Source organism: Alligator mississippiensis, chromosome 4 (assembly GCF_030867095.1).
Source record: "Alligator mississippiensis isolate rAllMis1 chromosome 4, rAllMis1, whole genome shotgun sequence".
NCBI classification, from domain to species: domain Eukaryota; kingdom Metazoa; phylum Chordata; order Crocodylia; family Alligatoridae; genus Alligator; species Alligator mississippiensis.
The window spans coordinates 40,443,620-40,464,088 of record NC_081827.1 but is presented as its reverse complement, the minus strand read 5'-3'; the positions used below and the strand labels follow the sequence as shown (position 1 = coordinate 40,464,088).

The following is a 20,469-nucleotide window of genomic DNA, read 5'->3' as shown; positions in this document are numbered from 1 at the left end:
GGGGGCATGTTGCTTTTCACCAAAACTTCCAGATGCTATTTCAGTCTACAGTGGATTTCTATTATTAGAAACATTTCAGGAGTTGATCTTACCAAAAATGGCTGGAGTAGGCAGAACACATTTGTGCCTAGGCCTTGGCATTTGCTCTCTGCTTCATTCCAGGTCATCTCTCAGGAATTTAAATAATGCATTATTGCAGTGAGTCTTGAAGGTGTGGATTGTTGCCCTTTATCTTTGGAGAAGGGCAAATAGATTTCAGGAATATTGGTTTTAGCTTGGTTGGTTTTAGTTGGTCTAATAAAAGATATCACTTCTATCCCAAGAGTTTTGTCAGCAAAATAGATTTAGCATTGTTATACTATGAAACTTGTTCATGTTTGGTGGTGCAGATTGGCTTAGCGGGGATCATAGTAGAGATTGCAATCAAGGCCCCACCTCCCACTATGCATTTTTCATTGTGAAGTATCTGTTATGTTACCGGTGAGGATTAAGTTGCTCAAATGTGCTTCTGTGAATCTTTTTGTCACAAAATGAAGACAGCCAGCCTGATATTTTGATGAATTTCCTGCAAGTGCTACATTTTAGAGAGGTTCTCCAAGTCTGGCATGTGTTTGGATGATATTTGACATGTGTACCTCTTTGAATCAATTGCATAGCTCTGAATTTCTGTCTTTTGTAGCCAGTAATACTTGGCCGCAAGTTGAACTTTTAAGAAGCTAGTTGTTCCAAAAAGTCATTACTTTTTTGCATTAAACCAAGAAATCATAACAAAATAGGGGGAAATTGGGGGGGGACAGGGGGATGGGGAGGGAGGGGAGGAAATAAGAGTACCACAGAAGCCATATTAAGAGAATTAGCAGAATATATCTTTGAGTGAGTGTTCTGTCATTAAGTTAGTAATTTGCTGTAAATCAGGCTGTTTGTTCTAGTATGGATAACGCAATGCAAGTTTCAGTTTTACATATACCTGAAACTTAAGTTATTGAGGAGGTTGAGGGGAAGGAGGGAAACAAGCAGATTTTCAAAGAAGTATATGCAATGGGTCTAAATGTAACAAGGTGTTTTTTAGAATTGGCACTACTTCACTTTATTTAAAATATACCATAGAGGTGAGCGTGTAAGAGACGATATGGATGACCAAAATATGGTGGATTTTATCACCTTTTATATTTCCTTATAATTTAAACTATATGGCATGATATGGTTTATATTTCTATAAATTCTTATGTTTAACTTGGGTTCTTTCCCATTTTTCTATTTAATTTAACTTTTTTAAAATAAAGTACACTTCTAACAAGTGAAAGATGTCAAATTAATACCTACCAATACATTCTCTTAAAGGCACGGAAACTTAGCATTTGGAGTTATTTCTTTCTTGTGTCACTAGTAGGCAATATTGCATGGAACACAAAACCAATGTCCTGGCCAGCTGTAATCCAGAAAGACACTCTCCTTTATTATGAAATTTAGGGTAATAGACTTCCCAACTGGTTGAAAATTCTTTGGGCAGTTATATTATTTGTAGCTACAGTCTGTAGTTTTCAGATGGATGACGGTTTCATCCTTGCATCTTTTCTGAAGTTTTTTTGCTCAAAGGGGAGAGCTACATTTCTTCCGAATCATAACTCTGATTTAATATTGAATAGTTTTAACTTTTGGCTCCAAATTTTACAATATTCAGACTAAGCAAATTTTCAGGTTTCTACTTTGCACTGAAATGAAAAATTCTCAAATTTAATTTTAAACTATTATTTACCTGTAGAGGAGTATGTTCAACAATATAAGAAGTCTTTTCAATGACTAAACTTTAGTATCTGGTAATAGTTATTTTTTATGAGTGATGCTAACAGGACTCAGGAGTAGTTTTTATGTGTCTGATTTTTTTTAACTGCTGGTTTATATTTGAGGTCTATTTCTTTGAAGAAGGGATTAGGATCCTTGTGCTTTTAATAAAATATGTTAAGTAATAAAATTCTACTGTCAGCAGTCTGGATAGGACATTAGAGTATCTGGTTCATTGCTCTAAGGAGTCTGTAGGATAGTAGATTGGAATATTAAGTGTTCATTATTATGTTTCTAAAACCAGAGTATGTTCAAATAAAAGGAATGAATTTGATCCAAATCTCCTTTACTTGTTTTGTGAATTGTGCAGTCTTTACACCTGCACAGAATAGGTATTGCCTTACATTCACTTTCCCCTTGTGTAACTGAATGTACTACTGTGGCCTTCATTTATAACTGTTTAATGAACACGAACATTAAGTGTGCAACCCAGATTTATATGTCACCTTGTCAAAAGAACACTGTCATTCTGTAAATTCCTATAACTTGCTCAATATTCAAGACCAAATTCTTGATTCAGTAGAGTCAAATTCTGTTTAAGTTCCTACTCTTTTAGATTTTCTTCCCTTGGCTTTCAGAAGGAGTGATAAACTCTGTGAATCTAATGGTTTCCTTTTATGCCATCATAAACATTTTGGTCAAATTTATCAGATGTGGAAATACTTGATCCTTTCTTCTTGAGAATGCCAAAACAAGTCTAGGTAGGTACCTCATACACTATTGTCATGAGTTCTAAATGCAAATCAAGCTTCTAATATGACATTTCTGTGCCAGAAGGAGTTAATGGTTAGCATCAATCACAGACCTGGTAAAAGTTGACAGGTGTTCTAATAGCCCTTTATTCAGGCTAAATGAGAGAGCAATTATATACCCTTTTCCCAGTAATGGCAGAAATAATAGAACTAGCTAAGGCAGATGCCAGAATGGCAAGACCAGAGTAGAAACTAAGTCGCATGGCCCAAGGGGGTTTCCCTGAAGATTGAATGCAAATGTGTTGGTTTAATTACAGCTAAATTAGTTAAACTAATGTTCTATGTGTGGTGCGCAAGGAATGAGAGAGAGAGGAGGCAGGGAGCAGGAGAAGCAAGTGATTTATACCCTGAACAGAAGCCAAAATAGAGAGTATTTTGGGGCAGAGTGCTCAATAAGAAAGTAGACATGGATTTCTTGACAAGGGAACTTTGTCCCTGCTGTGTGCAAGAAGATTTTGTGTGCCTTTCACGAACAGAATTGTACCAAAGTATACCTAAGTCTAATCGGTTTGTCTTCCTGCTGGAAATAAACATTTATATCAGAGACCAACAGTTCCTTAAAATGATACCTGTTTTCTGTCTTAATTTACTTAAGACCAGCTCCAAAGTCTGTGGAAGTTGATATGGACTCCTGTTGACTTTGGATGTCACCTATACAGTTTATGGAGACATTCTCTGCTAATAAGGTCCAGTCCACATATGCACAAAGAATTTTGTTGTCTCTAATTTACATGACATCTTTTTTTCTTCTGCTTTTAGGCAGAACACTCGTAATGCATTTGAGAATGTCAAGCTGTTGCATTTACTAGTGGCAAGACACCTTGGTCTTATGCAGCTCTCATACTATATATTGGTAAAGACAACCTACATGATCCTTCAACTGAATTGGGAAAAACAGCTAACTTGAAGTTAGGTCTCTAGAGAAATATCACAGCATGATTTTATTTTGTGTCTGAAAATATATTGATCAAGTGACAGCAGCTATCAGAAGCAGAATTTTAAGATTGGTTAAGAATACATATGTTTAGCAAGCTTGGCATTGAAGTCCACCCACCTAAAATAAATGAGTGCTGTGGAATGCATTGTTTGGAATGTTACATTTGTCACATTTCATTCTTGTAGTGTTACCTCACCTTAGGAGAGTTTGAGCAGATTTCCAAGGCTTATAGAAATCAATATGAATTAGAAATAGGAAGGTATTGAAGTATCTGAAAGCTGTTCTTTCTGGTATTTTTGCTGCCACACCCTCATCCCTTGCTATAAATTTACCAGTCAGGTCCCATTTTTATGTTCCTTTCTTGCATCGACATCACTGGTTTGTTTTGTTTAGTCCCTGTTCTTGGTCTCTTCTCATTACCCCATCAGTCTTTTCCCCCAGTCTCTTTCCTCAAATCTTTTCTGAAATCCACTTATTTGAGGAAATCCTTTAATCTGTAATCTTTTATGTGTGTATACATAGGAAAATCCAAAACTCAAACTACATAATCCTCAAGATACTTTGCCATGTGCTCATCTCTTTCCCCAACACTTCCTGTGCTGTTGAATTTTTTGTTCTAATCTTAAATTAGGCTCGGTTTCTAAAATTGGATCTAAAGAGACAGAATTTGATGCCTGTCCAGAATCCTATTGAAGTAAGAGGATTCTGCACAGGTATAGCGTTTCAGCTTGTGTCCCAGTTGCAGGATATGGGACCTTAGTCTGTAAAGCTAAGTACAGACAGTCAGCAAGTCTGAGGCTGAATGGATTCAATCTTCACAGTAGGGTACAGACAAGTGACAATTTTTGCCTGATCCGGCCACAGAAAGCAGTCTATAGCTGTGACCAAACACAAATGCATGGCTGCAGATAGCTTCAAAAAGGCCAATCCCGTGCAATGAGGGATTAGATAAAGGCATTTCGAAATGTAGCGTCTTTTGTAACTTGTGTCTGCAGACCTCCCAGCCTATCACTGTTTTCAGAATGGGAGGTGGGAAAAGGAGTGAAGGGAGTTCAGTCTGGGGGGTTTTCAGCCTCCCTGGAGGGTGGGGTGGATGTATTGCCCCCCCCCCCAGGTGGGAGGGCTCCAATTCACCCACCCCACTCTTCAGCACCAGATGGGGAGCCTCAAGAACAAGTTCCCTCCACTGCCTCTCCCCCTCCCATTCTGAAAACAGTGAGCACTGGCACAGAGCTAGGGCCATTGCTATGGGAACCTGACTGCATGCTCCCAGCTGGCAGCTAGATTTCCCCCCCCCGGAACCAACAGTGAACTTCTGTTTGGTCTGGGGTAAGGTTGTAACTCAGAACACTTTGCAGAAATTATTCTGAGTTACAGCTGGGAGCTGCACTTCCGTCTGCACCCTTAGCTGCATAGATTGAACTGATAAGCAAGTGACCAGACATTTACTTTTGATTCCAGAAATGCAGCCACATGGCTTCAGTGGGCTAAGCCAAAAGCTGGGGGGGGGGCACGTTCTAGAGCACATCTCCCTGCTCAATTGGAGCATACAGCTTGGAGGCTGGGGGTGGGGGTTGTGGGGGATATGCAAAGCATCCTAGGATGCTGGGGGACTGTGAGTTAACTTGAATCTGGAGGGAATCGGGGACAGAAGTTTACTGATTTAACCTAAATCAGTTAAGTCTGTTACTACATCCATCCAGGTTTATCTTTGAAAGTGGTTTATGTGCACTGAACTTCTGGTATGTTACAGATTTGAACCAGTTTGTGATCACTTACACCAGTTTGTGTAAATTTTGTCCCTAGCCTAAATGTTTTAAGGGAGACTTGCTAGTATTGGTCAAAACTTAGCAAGTATCAATACATCTTTTTAAAAAATAAAGTTTTGTTTCTGTAAGTATGTCACAAATTATGTTGCTTAAGTAAGTTATCTTGATGTGTACATAACATGGATTTACAATGGAGTTTGGAGGTGTAAAGGAAATTTGTAATATAATAAATATACTTCAAACTTTGGAAGGATCAGTCAGAAAATGATTTTTGTTAACCAGCTACCTCTTCAAGCCCATCCTGCAGAAAATTCTACAGTTAAAGGAAATAGATTTTACCAGTGAAAGTAAATACATATATACAGCTGCAACTAAGGCTACTATTATGTCAATTGGTTTCTCCAAATGTGTTGGTATGTGCTAAGACTTTTATAGGCTTTTACAGCTGTCTTGGCAGGCACTGAAGATGCATCATATCACAAAGATCATTGTTGAAATATCTGAGAACTATGATAGGATTATTGGTGAGGAAGAAGGTATTTTATCAAAGATATTATAGCAAACAATAGAAACAAGAGAGGATTTACTCTTCCATTAACCTCCTTCACTTAATGAAGCCTTGTCAAGGCCAACCACATATCTATTAAATTTCAGAATGTTTTGGCAATATAAATATTTAGCACTATAGTTGCACCTTTAAAGTGTTTAGATTTTCACTTTGTACACATATAGCCATGTGTGAGCTTGCAATGGGCAAATAAAACATTTTCTAAATGGAAACTCTCAGAAGAATTGACAATAGTGTGAGTTTGCCAGCTCCATTGCATTAGCATCATCTTGGCTGGCAAAGCTGCTGCAAAGTAGTTCTCTAACTCTGAGCATGTGCCTTGCATGAGTTGTGCAGGGGTGATATTTGTAAATTGGATTCTGGTCTCGAAGAACAGGAGTAAAATTGCATGCATAGTAACAAACTTTTTGGTTCAATCTTGTCCAACCATTTCAGCCTGAGAGTGATACATGTTGCCTAAAGAGGGTACACATCAAAACACTGGAGCTTTTGTTCAGCTCCTTTTCTTTCTTCTGGCTGTTCTGAGGGAGAACGAGTGACTGCGGCTGCGCAAAGCTTCGGTAGCTGATTCAATTCGGAGGAGATTTGGCCCGATTCAGGGACCGCATCTCTGAATCTGAATCAAATCTGGAAATCAAGTAAAAGCTCTGAATCACTTTGAAGCATCTGAATTGATTTGGAAAAGATTCAGCCAATTCAGAGATTTGGCCATAGACTAAACAGGCAGCTGACAGCTGTCTCCAGTTGGTAAGTCTGTTGGGTTTGGAGGGAGGGGGAAGGGAAGGGGTGTGAGGGAGGGAGGGATTGGGGCTGGGGCTAGGACAAACTGCCCAGCTGGGGGGGGGGCACGTTAAGGAGAGGGGCAGGGGGTTGCAGGATGTGGGCATGGCAGCACTGGGAGTGGGGGCTCTGCCCTGTTGCTACTTGATCAGCTGGGGCAGTGGGGGCAGGGTGCGGGCATGGCTCACTTCAGGTGGACGGGGGCAAGTGACAGCATGGCATAGTCCCTCACTCCCAGCCCTGCCGCGCCTACATCCCATGCCTTCCTGCACTGGCTGGCAAGCAGCAGCAGGGCAGAGCCCCCACTGCCAGTGCAGATGCGGGCGCGGCAGCACTGGGAGTGGAGGCTATGCCCTGCTGCCGCATGGAGTGAGCCATGCCTGCATTGCGCCTCCCCCTCCCTCCCTCCACTCTGGCTGTGCAAGCAGCAGCAGGGCATAGCCCTCGCAGCTCCCCCCACAGGGGCAGAGGCAGGCACAGCTGGAGGAGCCGTGGGATAACCTGCAGCCGCCCCATCCCCTGCCCAGCCCAGCCTCTCGGTACTTAAACCCCCCCCCCCCAAAGCCCCACACTCACTGGCTCTGGCAGTGGTGATCAGGGCCCCTGGGCACTCATGGCAGAGCCCCCCACCCCCCACAGTGGGGTGCACTGGGGATTGTCCCCCCCTGCCTGGCACGTTCATGGCAGCTGCCCCATGGCACAGGTGCAGCACAGCTCAGCAAGCTGTCAGCCCCAGTGGCCCCAGCTCCCAGGCACCATGCATCACCCTGCTGAGCCATGATGCACCCACAACATGGGGCAGCTGCCATGCAAAAGCCAAGCGGGGGGGCAATCCTTGCTGCCCCCACTGCCCCATGCTGAGTGGGGGCTTCTGCCATGAACGCTCAGAGGCCCCAGTCAGTACTGCTGTAGCCGGTGAGTGCGGGGCTTCCCCCCCCTTATAGTGCCGGGATTAGTCTGGGGCCAGCTGGGCAGGGGATGGGGCCAGGCAGGGCAGCCATAGGGGCTTTTCTCACAGGTCCCCCCTGCCCAGGCACAGCCAGAGGAGCCTCAGGAGAACCTGCAGCCGCCCAGCTGTGCCTGCCTCTCCCCGACTGATCCGAATTGCCGAATGTCTCTGAATTGGTACCAAATCTTCCAAAGCCGATTCAGCCAAATTGATTCAGGACAGTGGTCCAAATCTCAGAATTGAATCACTGTCCTCCGAATTGGCCGAATCCAAATCAAATACTTCCCTATTCGCACTGGCCTACAAGTGGCCTGTGAGTTCCTTGGCATGGGAGAGACCCCAGGAGTCATGCAGCTATTGTCTATGCCCAACTGGAGTGCACTGGGCTCAGACTGTTCCCAGTTGGTGTCTGATGCCTAAGGAATCGTATGCCAACAGATGCAAATTTTAAAGCAGCTTTTGAGTAGAGAATCAAAGAACTTTTTGTAGTGGTTGACTGACCTTCCTTCCCTCCCTCCTTCCCCCGCCCCCCCCATGTCACCTCCCACACCTTCTCTCCTTTTCTGTCTCCTGGGCTTCCCTGAGAATGGGTAAAAAACTAGGACAATGCCTGGTAAAGACTAGGCTCAGGTAACACCAGAGACTATAGTTTCTTGTTCTCCTTGGAGACTGCACAGCCTACCAGGGAGATAGCAAGCAGTATTGCCACAAGAGTTTCCCTTTTAGTCAGCACAGTGTACTTGCTGGCCAGTTGCTTGGAGCACTCTCAGGTTATATCTGGGAGATAACTGATGAGTCAGTTTTCCTTCAAGTAGAGGTAGAGCTGATTCAGATACTTTGAAACACTGCAGGGTATGGGTTAAGCAAAAGTATTTCTTCCTCCCATAGAGTTCAGTTCAACACCCAAAGGTCATATTTAATTCAGTAAAAAAAAAAATGTAAAGTTCTAGTGCAGTCTTATGAAACTGGGCACTTCAATTTGTGAAGGAACTATTATTCTTGGATTAGATCAGGTGTCTAAAAAGGAGCTTGCATAAGACTAAAAGTCCTACTGGTTGGAAGTGTTTCATTATAATATATTGTGCATTGTTGACCAGCTGTCAGTCTAGAACCCTGCGTAATAAACAGCTATTATTACTACAAGGACACTGATGGGATTAGAGGGATCAAAAACCATCATCCATTTTGGAGAACAGGGTTCCAGGCTGCAGGAGGCGGTCAGGAGGGTTCCAGACTGCAGCTGTGGTGGTTAATGCTTCATGTTGGAAGCAGCTCCTCAGCTTTCTCCCTATCTGCTGTCTTCCACTACCAGTTGAATCCCAAGCAGGTTGTATAGACTCTGGACAGTAGCTTTTATCGAAACTACTACCCAAGGAAACCCAAGCCTTTCCAAGTGGAAATAAACCACATTTTAAATCAAACACTTGGCAGAGCATGGGCTGGTGGTCTGTTTTTAGGAAAAGGCTGCCAGAGAGAACGTGATGCTCTTGTATTGTTTTGGACTACCTTGATGCTCTTGAATTATGTTTCAAAGTGTGAATTATTTAGAAAAGTCTCTGTTGCAATTTGTATTTTAACAAAAAGTTACTCCTTCTGTTTGAGGGCTCCTCCCCTCCTCCCCACTGCTTAGATCTTGGATTACAGTTGTCATCATCTCTGCAAAAGGGAGTTGGGAAAGGTCTAAATCAGGAGTGGCCAACCCAGCTGCTGTGTGGTCCATGAGACTCAGGTACTTAGTAAAGGGGATGTGGAAATGGAGGAGGGTTCGCCTCAGGCTGAGTGGAGAAGGATGCTGCTACCAAAGGTGTCACTGCCAAAAGCCAGGTTCACTCTTCCTTGGCCCTGCAGCTGCTGCCAAATTCAGGGCTTTGGATCCTTACAAAACTGGAGCAGTTATAGGAGATTTAACCTGGCTCGTGGAGGTGACAGCTCTCACAGCAGCATCTTCCTTCTGCTCTGCACAGCTGAAGGCTCAAGCCCTCCCTGCCTCCCTTCCAGCACCTCAGGACACAAACTCTGTCTGGTACACTGTGGGGGGGGGGCAGGGATCAGAGCAGCATTTGAGGAGGAGGCAAAGTTTATCATGTGACAAGTCTGCCAAAAAGGTTGGTCACCACTTGACTAAAATGAACCAGTGACTGAACAGCATCAGTATGTTGTTAGGTTTTTTTATTTATTTCTAGTCCCTGTCCCTAAAAGTGAGCAAGGCCGTGCTTGTTTCAGTGTCCACTGGTGACAGAATAGGGAAGTCTTTGATCCAGAACTTACTTTCACACTCTTCGTATGTGTGTATTATGGTTTAAATTACTTCTCAGTGCAGCTTTTTCAGGGTCTCATGCCAGGATTTTTTTTCAAGGGACTAGTGTTTTGGGGGGGAAGCAGGGGTACCTATATATTTTTGGCAAGTCAGCTTGAGACTTATTAAAGGGGCCTGATTTTCAGACGCTGAGGTCAGCACTTTTTTCAAAGCATCATAAGTTGGACACCCAAAAATCATTAATCATACTTTAAAATCTTGGCTTCAAGTGTTTCCTTTAAGTGTAAGAGATTACCATATGGAATGCTAATGTTTTGTCTTCCTGGCTGGAAGCACTTTATTTCACTCCAATTAAATATGAGTTTGTAAAGTGGGATGGCACGAGCCTTTCTCTATTGATCATAGGTTTACATTTGGCCCAGGCTAGATGTGACACAGATGTTCATGTATATTGATGTTTGGAAGCCCACAGTGTGTTGAGTTATTAGTCTCCATCCTCTCTGTGTGCCTACGTTTAGAAAATAAATACTTGAATAGATTACAGCTACTGCTGCCTGTTTCAGAGGCCAAGGATCGATTTACCTCAGGAAATTTAACTGTGGTATCCTGCCAGGGTTATTCTCTGTAGAGTAAGGTGGTGAGTTGTTTTTGGTGAGTGGTTGGGGTTTTTTTTGGCGGAGGGGGTGGGGTGGAGTTGGGGGGTTTTGCATGACTTTTGCCTTTTTGCTGCTTGTTCTATGGATAGATTACACTTTTTCCAGTGCTGTCAGCATCTTCTAGATTTTCAGTATTTACTTAATAAATGTTCATGATGTCCATTTGTTGAAGTCTCCTAACCTGGGAATGGACAAAAGGATAAAAAAATGGCAAATATGAGTTCTCATTGGCTCTACAAAGCTAATAGCATCCCTCCCTTATTCTGTCCCTTCCCATATGGATTCCCTTTCATTGTCTCGCAAGGCTTGTTGAAGTATTGAAGCTCCTATGTTGGGTATTTCAAGATAATACACTGATTGATTGAACGTTAATGGAGAATTTGTGTCTTGAAGACCACTGAACTTTTGATAAAATTGCTTTCTGGAATCCAGACCTAACCCTGAGCTGTACAGTTTGAACTGTGTGTTTGTATCCGTGTGTGCACATGCACATTTAGATTTAGTTTTATTCTTGATTCTTTGATAAGCACCACAATTAAAAGCATTTTTTAATTCCCTCTCACTTTTATAAAGAATTAAACTGATTTTATATACAGCCATTGGTTCATAATAGAGTTGAATGAAAATTGATTTCTGTACTTGTTTTGTGAAACAAAAGGATTCTGTAAATTTAAGAAATGTACTTTATTTTTAGGTTTAGAAACAAAGTATTGCAAAACTCTTTTTACCCTTCCATGATAATGAACATAAAGTCCAGTGGAAGATTTTGTTTGGAAACTGTTTATGGTTTAATTGCCAACATGAACATGTTTGTTGGAATACTTGAAGTTCTGATAAAGTAAAGCAGCCTTGACTGGAATTTTGGTAATCTTGAGTGAAAACACATGTTACTCTTGTTGATCTGTCTGCTCTGCTTGAGATAGTAGTGTTACACTGTGCTTCAGAAGGGTTTTTTTCCTGTTTGCTTTTTCCCCAATTGTTTCCTGTTCTCTCTTCTTGGAAAGTATGGGCAGGGAAAGGGGGGAGTTAATTTTTTTATTTTTTTTTTTTAATATATTTGAGTCCCATATTAATGTGCTTAATGGGACTTTCAATATGGTGGGGTTTTTTGAGTGAAAGATTGCAGCTGAGCCTATAGTAGAACTGCAAATTTGTGCTGATTTAATTGCAGTGTAAAACCTCATTATTATCCTGTGAAAAGCACCACTGATGCCCTGACTTCCTTGATAAAATAAGAATTCGTTCATCGTAATGACCATTAACTCACTGACAGGGTGATAACGAGATTACAGGATTCAGTTTCTTCTTTATCAAGAATTGGTTAGTGTACGTGCTACCAAACCAGTCACTCTTCGTGTACGTTGTGAAACAGCCATGGAAAATGTTTTTAATGTTTTTATATTTTTAATACATTGCCTGACAATACACATCCCCTATAGGCACCAAACATTTTCTTTGTTTCTGTGTTCCTTTTACACAACAATTGTATTTGGAAAACATAGATGCACCAAAATGATGCCTTTCATGCTCCAACTAGAGGTCACTTACTTTTTTGCTACTATCCCTATCGTGAAGGTTGTGGAGCAGGACTAGGCATTTTTTAAAATTCAGAACAGCAAATGGAAAGGAAATGCTCCCTTTCCCCATGGTTTTGGTCAGTTGACCGTGGTACAAAAATTCTCTCTCATGTAATGGTAAAATAAATTAATTTTGGAAATGATATCCTAATGTAGTATACCATTATGTTCTGGTTTTATGAAAAAGCAACCACAAATAGACTAGTAATGTGCACCATAATCCTGTGTTCAAGTGAGGTATCTCTTGATGTCACTGTTCAAAGCTGGTAACGTTTTATGCAGACTAGGAAGAAATCAATGGAATAGGACCTGATAAAAATCCCAGAGGCATAACAAGGCTGCTGGGTGTCTAAGACTGCAGTAACTTCTGGCTGCTGCTATGCAGTTGTGTAGTTATGGTGCAGCTGTTACTTTTCTACCCCACCCCATGTCAGTGTCCAGGGCTAGTGCCCCAGGCACCCTGCCCAAGTTATGCTCCTGGAAATCCAGTGGGAAAAGCCTGTATTTGTGCAAAACTGGGACAACCTCCATCAATTGCTTTGTTTTTTTATAATGCAGAATATTGACAAAACACCTAAACTCTCTGTAATAATGTGTATCTTAAAGAACAGTGATGTGATATAACATAATACATCCACTTAATTGTAAGACTATTTAATTAATGCCTGTACCTTGAATAGTGAAAGTTAAAGAAATTGTTGCCATTCTGTGGCTATGTATAATATCCAGAAACTTAAATGCCGTTTGTGCCACACACACAGTAGTAGCAGAAATACAGTACTAACCTAAGTGACCATTTTTCATTTGCTCTCAGTTTTTTACCACCATATTTTATCTGTTTGCTTGTACCCAATCTGACTGTGTTTATTTTGTTTTTCTTGACTTTGTTGTCCCTAAATTTTGTCTTATTTTGTTTTAGCGTGACTGTATCTTTTGCTATTTTATACTTGAGTTATGTAGAAACCTTTTCCCCACCCTAAAAACATAAGAACTGCCATTTACTTACTGAGTCAAACCATAGATTTCCCAGTTTCCTGTGTCAAGCAGTGGCAGAGAGGGGATGCTGAAAGGGAGAATGAACAGGGTATTGTGCGGGCCGGGGAGCGGTCCGAGCCCCTTTTTTCGCGCAGCAGGCTGTGGCCAGCAGCCCGGACACGTCAGGTCGGGGAAGGCAGGCGGCACGCTAGAATTAGGCACGGACCCTTAGCGGTTGATTTAAGATTATTTTACTTACACTGAAGATGGTCGCGGTGCAGGCAGGAAAACTTGCTTGAGTTGCAGTTACAAAACAAAACAAAACTCGAACCTGCAGAACATAAGGATACATTGCAATGGGGTTTCGGCGACGGGAAGATGAACAAAAACCTCGAGAGTACGTCGCAATGGGGTTTCGGCGACGGGAAGATAAACCTGCAGGACTCGAACCCGGGTAGAGCTCTGGATTCACTCACACGAAGTTTGCTAGGCTCCGTGGAACTTTGCGCGCAGGGAAGGGTACGTCGAGGGATCAGGCGGCGACGGGGAGAGGCAAGAGGTTGATCAGACCCCTATAGCCTTCTTGAGATACACGCTGGGTCCGATAGGCTCCGCAGCGCTTAGAGATCTTCACGAGACATGAAGTTTTCCTCCTCCTGATAGTTGTGGAGCCCTCCAACTTGGGCGGAAACCGCTCAAGCCTCTTATACGGCTAGCAAGCCAATCGCTAGCCGCCACGTAGGAATAATTTAGAACTGGCCAATAGTGGGGCACAAATTTAAATACAAATGGCGGGAACTCCTTGCAGCATGCATCTCTCTTTTTGCAACTAAGAAATGCGCCCTGCAAAGAAAGCTACGAGTGGCGGGAAATAATTTAGCAGTGCCGAAGCGCACACAAACAAAAATCACACCCTTGGGTTGTGACAGGTATGACCAGGGATTTTTTTTCCACTGTTCCTCTCCCAGTTGCAGCCTCCAGCATTTAGAGTCTAGGGAGTTCTGATTCGGAGGCTATGCCTTTAACTCCCATGCTCAATAGCTACTGATGCCCCTTTTCTCTAAGAACTAGTCCAGTTCCTCTTTGAATCTGGCTAAACTGTCAGCTTCCACAACATCTGGTAGTAATGAGTGACACACTTTAATTACACACCATGGATTCCCTGTTAGTTTTAAAGTTATTACCTTTCGGGTTCATTTTATGACCCTAGTTCTTGTATTGTGAGAGAGAGTAAATAATAAATCCCTATTCACTTTTGTTTCACCATTTAGTGTTTTGTAAACCCTTAATATGTCCTCCATCATAAATCTCATTTCTAAACTGAATAGGCCTAACCTCTTTAATCTCTCTTAATATGAAAGCCACGCCATAATCATCCTATTGCTCGTCTCTGTACCTACTATAATTCTTCTATATTCTTTTTGAGGTATGGAGACTAAAACTGCGCATAGTATTCAAGATATGGGTGCACCATGGATTTAAAAGGGCTATGATGATCCTTCTTGTTTTGCTTACAGTTCCCTTCTCTTAATTCCTAACATTTGGTTTGCCTTTTTGACAGCTGCTGAGCACTGAGCTTATGTTTTAGCAGATTTCTTTTCTGTGTTGTACCAGCTAATATAGAGCCCGTCATAGTGTAGGTATAATTTGGGTTATTTTTGGTCATATGTATCACTTTACACTTAGCTACGTGGAATTTAATTTGCCATCTAGTTGCCCATTTGCTTAACAGTGCCAGAATCTTCTGTAGTTGTTCCCAGTTCACCTTGGCCTTTATCACTTCGAATAATATTGTCATCTGCAAATTTGGCCACCTTCCTATTATTCATCCCCTTGTACAGATTATTTATGAATATGTTAAACAGCACCAGTCCCCTGTGGAGCCCCACCATTTACCTCTTCCACCCCAAAAGCAACTGCACTCATGTTCATTTGATGTGGAAAGGCTTCCCTGAACTCTGCAATGGTATAAGAAAGGGAAAGTAAGGAGGGAGAGTTAGAAACTGAAGGATGCAGGAGGTGTTCTCTCAGGTCAAATAGCCACAAGTTCACTTCTGGATAAGATAAGAAGAAAAGAGCACAGGGGTAGCATCAGCTTGGTTCTGTAAGCTTTCCTTTGCTCCTGCCCTGGAGAGTTCTTCAAAAGCCTTCCTTCCTCACGTGATCTGATATGCTTCCTTGTCAGCCATAAAGTTCTGCTCCTGTGGAGACCCCAAAAATAAGTAGAAAAATTGAGGAGCTGGAAAATTAAAAGGTCAAATATTATTTCCTGCTCCTTAAATTTTAAGAGCGAATTCAACTGACTAGTACCATGAAACTGAGATCCATCCACATATAGCAGTTAGAGGTGTAATTGCACTGCAGGTAGACATACCTGAGCAAGCTCTAACCTGGAACCACAGGCAAGCTGCAGCCTGTTCTGTTGTGGCTTTTAGCTGCCAGTGATATCACCTCTTGCTTTAATCTAGCTATTTTGGGTACCGTGACTGCAAATGTTGTAACTGCACCTTCTGCATTGTAGACAGTCTCAGAATCTGAGGGTCTGATAAAATTAAAAAATGCAACTGGTGGTATAAAGGCAATAGGTGTAATTTGCAAGAATCTTTTCATGCCTATGTCTTTCCTTTGCTGTATGTGCAAATAGATACCTCTTTTTCTAAACAGCAGTCCTCTTACTGAATCATTTGCTAATATCCCAGTCTGTTGGTTTTTTTTTTTATGACCTCACTTTTTTCCATTGTGACTGATGTGCATAATGAAACAATGGATTATGACATCCTTAATGAATCAGGTAGGGGTAGATTTCTTGGAAAATATTTCTCTCTTCACATGGAGAGAGCTACATGTAAGAGAGTGTGGTACCCTGAACAGTTATTGCATTTTTGTTCCACTTCATATATGCTACATAAACACCAGCGTGCAAGCTTGCCAACTTCTAAAAAAAATTCCCATTGAGTAACGTTGTTTGTCTAACCATGCTAACAATGTATTAAAAAATGACCTCTGGGAGTTGCATTGAAAACCAGCTGGGAACATAGATGTCTATCCTAAAACCCTATTGAGAGAAAATCAATAAAAGGTATCAAAATGCACATAATTGATAGAATGTTTTTACAACATTCCTAAATATCATGATCCATATGTATAGCTTTGTTTGAGAAAATTGATAAATAAGGTACCAGTCTATCAAATTACCTAGCAACATCTAGTTTATTTCTGTACACTGAATATTTACTTTTAATATAGACTATCTCTTGATAGGTTCTGAAAAAAATGATAAAATAATCCCTTTATTGAGAGCGGTCTAACCAAAGAAGTTTAGATCCTTTTTCCTTTCGTTAAATGCTTAAAGTGATCCAGCCATAAAATCAGACAAGCCGAGTTTTAGTTTCCTTGCTTAATTTCGGTCTCTAAAAAATAACTGGAAGTGGAGAGACATTTGAATCTGATATCAAGTATACAGTAAACTTGTTATTTGCCAAGGAGGAAATGTCTTTCTGAAGATGGGAAGCAGATTTGATGGTTAATGTCCAAAAATGTATTTAACCTAGTTGAAAAAAGAAATATGATTGACTACTTTTTTGTAGAGGAAAATTAAACTGTACTAAGATTTTATATAAATGAAATTATAAGTTGTATTTGTGTGTATTTTCTAATTTATTCACACAAAATTTGGTAGTTTTAAAGGTGATACTGATTAGAACATCAACAAAGTCAACTGTACGGTCAGGTGTCTGATATTTGTATGGTAATTAATGTCTACACTTACCTTATTTACAATCTAGAAACGAGGATTACTCTCCTCTCATAGTAGAAAAAGCATTATCAACCAGCCAATACTCGGGTTCCAAGCATTGTTAATTTATTTTTCTCCCCAGCTGAGTATCCTAAAGCTTTTTATTTACATCTGAAATTAAACAGCCATCATTTTGCTAAAAATTATGTTAGGAAATCTTCAAGACTCCAGCTCACTTCTGCTCTGTAAACTAGTCCAAGTGTTATGCCGAAAACTGTTAAGACTAAAAGCTCTACTAGGTTATTCTGGTAATAGAACCTTATATTTATTAAACAACCTTTTAAAATTTCTGCAAAGCATTTTCTCACATGTGTAAGTTGAGACTTTAAACAATCTGCTTGATTGCTTTAGGTGCAAAGGTAAATAATAGTTAAGAAAAGTTCAAAAGTAAGTTGGAGGATTGGGGGGGAGGGGAGGGGAGGGAGAAGCAGTGTTATTGGCAGGCTCCAGCTGCTGCTCTGTGGGTTATAAGGATTCCATCCTGATAGTTCTTTTGTAGTTTAGGACAGTGGTGCTCAGACATTTTGCCTGACAAGCTGAAGGGCAGTGCCCACTCCTTTTGCAGACCAGATCTGGCCAATGGTCCCAGTCTGCACCTGGGGCAGGGATGGTGGTCCCATCTGGGCATGAAAAGGTCAGTGGTGGACGAGGAGATGTGGCCTGACCCCAACCTGGCTGCAGGTGAAGAGGGTGTGACCCAGCCCCCTGGGGGTAAGGGACATAGCCCAGTCCTGATCCAGCCATTGGAGGGAGAGAACATTGCCAGGCCCTGCAGAGGGATGGGGGCAAAGTCCAGCTCTGATCTGCCGTATGGGGCTTGGGTTTGGGAATTTGGTAGGGGGAGGGTGGCAGTATTAACTCCCCCATCACCACTCCCCTTCTGCCAAACTTCCCAACCTATGGGAAGCCCTGTGAGCCAGATGTGATGACTACATGGGCTGCATTTGGACCGTGGGCTGGAGGTTGAGCACCCCTAGTTTAGGACATTGGCATGTTCATATCTCCATATCTGGGTATACAGATTCTTCATGCTTTGATAATTGGTCCCTGTACAAGTCTCTTTGTATATGGCTTAACCAGCGCCATGCACCCCTCAACGGGTACACTACCTCCTTGGGGCACTCTCCTGCCATGACTTGATGGTAATAATTGGAGAATTCTCTCCCCAGGAAGGAAAAACTGGCTCTGCCATCAGGGCTGTGTCCAATATTCCAAAATAATCATTTATCGCCTGCAACAGAGCCTCACAGGCCTTACAGGGGACTCCTCCAACCCCAATACCCCCACCACAATCCAGGCTTAAGTACAGGCTCCTGCTGTTAAGGTGTCACAGCTAGGAGCAGCTCTCAATACCTTCCTGGATGACTCCTGGGAAGGCTTTGCAGTCCATTAGAAACAAAAATGCAAAAGTATGGGCTGGGGTATTCCTCACCCCTGGCCTCGTTGCTCTCTGGTGCAGGGTTTCCCCTCTCATTACTGCTTATGCCCTCTTGGGCTCTCCACCCTAGTCTCTCAGCCTATTAACACTGGTTTCTGGTCCCCAGCTGTAGCTTGCCTGTCCTGTATTGAGGGGAGACACCTGGGCTGAGTTAACATCAAGTGACTCCTGCCCTGAGGTTATAAACAGCCTGGGCTGTTCCAGCCCCATCTTAGTGTTTCCAAATAGGGCTTTCCCTTTCCAAGGGTTCTGTTTCCCAGTGGGAACCTTAAGGAGGCTGAACCGTCTCTCTGTTCTCCTAGGGCTCTCTGCAACACAGGCTTTCCCTGCTGAGATACTTCTCCCCTCCACCTTAGAGAGCTCGGCAGGTAAGGGTTTAATTCTCTCCATGCTCCCAGGCCTGTTTAGGAGCTTCTTCTGTTTGCTGCCTCCAAGCAGACTCTGCAGTTTCCCTGTTTCCACCACTCCTGTGTCCTGCCCTTTTACTGTTGGGGTCACTTGACTTCCAGATACTAAGGGGAAGGAAGCAAGTGTAGATTTTCCTCCTCCCACTCTCCCTACTCTTCTACAGTCCCTCTAATAGGGTGCCATCCCCAAGGCCATTTGAGAATGCCTGGAGGCACCCCAGAGTCCCTTTTCCATATTTCAATTGGCTTCTGGGAACAGACTCCCCTTCACTTGTCTGCCATGTCTTGGTGTTTCTTTGGGTTCTCAAAAGGAACTCTGCCCCAAGGCTTCCCAGATCTGGTCTTTGCTCTTCAACCTCTGGAGGTGAAGAGCTCCTGCCTTAAGGATTAATTGCACGATTCTAACCTTCCCTTACCATGCTCTGTGCCTTGCAGGTGTTATCTGCCTCTCTTGTTCACTCTGTTGGGGTCTCAGCCAACACAGCTTCCACTCCTTTTTATGAATCTAAGCTGTCCAGCTTAGACCCACTGTGTTGGGCCCAATTCAGTGGCAGTTGCTTTAATCAATCTGAACTGTGCCTTCTGAGTCCGGCTGCCTGTTGTTCTCACTTGTAGGGCTGCTGCAGCTTTGCTTGGAGCCTTCAGGAGTACACCCTCTGTCCCAGCCTGGGCCCCTCTGACTAGCTCAGACCACGGCTTACATAGTTCTGGCCTGAGCCCTGTCACCGGACAGACCCAGTCAGCTGACTGGCCTGCAGGGCTTGTCCTTTAACCCCTGCTGTGCTGGTAGGCTGCATGCTGAAGACTCTAGTCTTAAAGGAGCCACTCTGCTTCCTAGTTACAGGGCTAGGGCTCCCCATTACAGTCCCTTTTAAAACTTAGCAGCCACTGTAGAATTGCCAATGTGTGTGTCAATATGTAGGCCACCTAGTTATGTAATTAATTTATATGGTATTTTCTCTACATCTGATGGATTGTGAATTTTGTTATACCAAAATAGCGTAGTCTTTGAATCCTCATTCCTTTGCTCTATGCGTCCTTTCAGTGAGTGTCCATTAAAAAATATATAGTGAGGTACACCAGATTTCCATACAAATGCTTCGTAAATTGATTGTCCTACTTTTCATGTAGTGGAAATACATTGGGATGGTCTAGAGGATATGCAAAGAGAAGGTATAAGAAGTAGCTACAGACCAAGTAATGAGCACTTACAAGAACAAGTTACACAAACAAAAAGACATACGCAATTAGCAAAACCCTGGCAGTCTCATCATATCCAACTGTGGTGCAGTCACTGAAACATTAAAACCATCTTCAAACTGCTTGTCACTGAAATAGCAAGTTCTTATCAGGACACAGCAGATTTTCTCACCAAAATCTGGATCATTTAACTGCCTCCCTGTAAAAGTAGTTGCAACCGTGGATATTACTAGCCTATATGCTGGCATCCTGCACTATGAAGATATTACTGTTCGCATGACATACTTGCAGGACCACAGACAATAATAGCTTACAGCTACAACATTATACAACTTATTCATTTTTTCCTCACCCACAACAATTCACTTTAAACAAGTGGTATTTCCTTCAAATCAGGGGCACAGCTGTGGGCACAAAGGTATACCAGTCTCTTCATAAGTGACCTCGAAGAAGAGTCTTTAGAAAACTGCACCACCAAACTTCCATTATACTTGTGATGGGTAGAAGGCATTCTCATCATCTGGACAGAATACCTGGATTTACTTGCTGATTTCCACAGTTTCAGC

General features: G+C 42.4%; 1 protein-coding gene and 1 long non-coding RNA gene across 7 annotated transcripts in view; one reads left to right on the top strand and one right to left on the bottom strand.

Annotated features, from left to right (window-relative positions):
- The window catches only part of PLXNB2 (plexin B2), a 345,929-nt gene that overhangs the window by 109,323 nt on the left and 216,137 nt on the right, over nt 1-20,469 (top strand). For 2 of the 6 annotated variants that reach the window (XM_059725914.1, XM_059725913.1), the window contains exon 3: nt 18,599-18,664. The exons of the other annotated variants lie outside the window; for them this stretch is intronic. The gene's annotated coding sequence lies outside the window, so the exon portion shown is untranslated. The remainder of the gene's footprint in view (nt 1-18,598; nt 18,665-20,469) is intronic. 6 annotated transcript variants of the gene reach the window in all.
- LOC109284206 (uncharacterized) lies at nt 14,187-19,425 on the bottom strand. The gene is made up of 2 exons (XR_002091569.2): nt 19,120-19,425; nt 14,187-15,263 (listed from the first exon to the last, which is right to left on the bottom strand). It is a non-coding gene; the product is annotated as an uncharacterized LOC109284206 (long non-coding RNA).